Raw genomic sequence first — 2,437 nt, forward strand, 5'->3', positions numbered from 1 at the left:
ATTTTTGATCAAGCAAATAAGTATTGTAAACACGGGCAACATCCTAGATAAATGTAAGACTGTTTGCTTTAATATATGGTCTGAATTTACCTCTCAAATAATAGGATACATTTATACTTCATGTACTATTATAAAATCGATGTGTTTAAAAGCTTTTGTGCATTCCAGCCTTGGATTAAACAGTTCGCTGAAGCCCATAGGTAACAAATTTAGCACGACGCTTGGCAAGATATCTGTGAGAAAAACGAAAACAGTCCCGCAGTCTTTTAACAAAATCAAAACAAAGATTAAATGGTTAATCTGACAATCTCTATAACTGTATGTTCTATACCTAGGGGGAATTTAAATTTATTAATCTCATAAAGAATCTTGTTTATCAAGTGCAATTGGCCGGAATAAGGAATTATAATCATATTATAATGCTTTGTAATTATTGACCATTATAATACCTATGTCATAAAACATGATACAGTAAAATTCATTGCATAGCGCAATTACATAGTCATTTAATCTGTTGAAGTATATATGCATAATGCAATAAGAATGTATATATAAAATTAAAGCAGTTGAAACATTCAAATACAGTGTATATACACCAGTCTCTGCGAATTAAATCGATTTAATTGCAATTTACAGGTCTTTATCAAAGCGGAGATTCCATTATGGTAATGTGATGATATGAATTAATACAGTAAGATAATAACTAAAACTCAATATATCGACAGAGAAAACGTGGCCAGTATGATAGTGAAAACGTGACAGTACGACAGTGACAACGTGAACAGTACGACATTGAAAACGTGACCAGTACGACAGTGACAACGTGACCAGTGCGACAGTGACAACGAGACCAGTACGACAGTGAAAACGTGACCAGTACGACAGTGAAAACGTGATAGTACTATGGTGAAAATTTGACCAGTGCGACAGTACAAGCATATGTATTGAACACTAAATAGGTTAACATGATAAAGATAAAAGTCAGCTTTAAGATGTTTTATGATAAAGATAACATTGATAAAGAAATAGTTTTAAAATACTATACAATATTTTAAAAGAAATACAATTATAACATTATATTAAGAATGTCTCTTAAGGAAATATTGTGGAGGAAATTATTTAAATAAAAAGTACAACTCACTTGCTTTAAACACTAAAGCTAAATCTTTCACTTCAATATTTCTAGATAAAAATACATATACACAGCACCTTAATTAGATTTTTTTTAAACTAGAAGTGTTCAAATTTCTGAACACTCACCAAAGATGGAAGATTAGTTCATGTAACTTTAGATAAATGAAAAATGGACAAACGCTGATCTAGAATGTGGTGGACGTCATTGGTTCAAGTACATACACTTTTCAAAATTAAAATAAAGTTAATTTTATGTTATCTTAACAATACTTGCATCTCTGGTAACAAACTGATCAGTAAACCAACTTGCATCAAAGTCAAAACTTGGTTCATTATTTTGTTTGAAATGAAATTAAAAGGAACTGCAAATGCCGACTATTTTTTAATATGACTACATGTATTTGTCATTATGATATATATATATTCGACCGTTACGAAAGAAAGAATACAATGCATATGAAATAGGCAATTGTCAAAATAACATGGATTTGATTATAAGAGCCATAGTGCTCCCATTGCAGATAATGGCGGTGTTGGTAGTTATCACTCCGGATCACGGCAGAAAGCCTCATTGAATTTACATGAACACAGTTAAGCCACCGCAATGTTTTCCGGGTACGCGGTCAAGCAGTTACGTTTTGTGTATGTTCCAAGTTTAATAAGGGTCCATCCGCCCTTTCAGGCACTGAGAATACGGACCCCGGACATGTCACCAATCATGTCCTTAAATAATTCGTGACTCAAAAATTTTGAATCCATTAATTCACTGAATGCGACTAAATACAATGTATATGTTATTTTTTCTTTTCTATTTGATATACAATATAATTTATATGACTAAATGATTCAAGGGAGGCCAATGAGATCATTATATGCGCCATGCTAAAATGAAGTTGTCAAAATAAAAAAAAGCAAGAATATCGGACCCTGTAGGTTCATATCTGTCAAAAAGTTTGTTGTTTTTGTTGTTGTTTTAGTTGTTGTTGTTTTTGTTTGTTTGTTTGTTTGTTTTTAGTTTTTAGTTTAGTTTAGAATAGTTACCGACTTGCTGGCAGTCATTATTCATCGCTTAATAAAAGGCGTTATTATTTCCAATATATTTAGGTGAATGGTGTCGTTTCCTTCGCTCACCCCCTCTGTTCGTGCACGTTGCAGAGAAGGCACAGGGCATCGGCAGAAGAGTTGAGTAACTCGGGATGGCGAAAATGAACAAAGACCCGAACTTGTAAATGCGAACTAGCTGCCGATGTCCTGACTAAACGACTTAAGCCGAGGGGGAGTGGCCCTTCAAAGTAGGCAGGGA

Source organism: Ruditapes philippinarum, unplaced genomic scaffold (genome assembly GCF_026571515.1).
Source record: "Ruditapes philippinarum isolate M1 unplaced genomic scaffold, ASM2657151v2 ctg9571_1_1_1_1, whole genome shotgun sequence".
In the NCBI taxonomy this organism is placed as follows: Eukaryota; Metazoa; Mollusca; class Bivalvia; order Venerida; family Veneridae; genus Ruditapes; species Ruditapes philippinarum.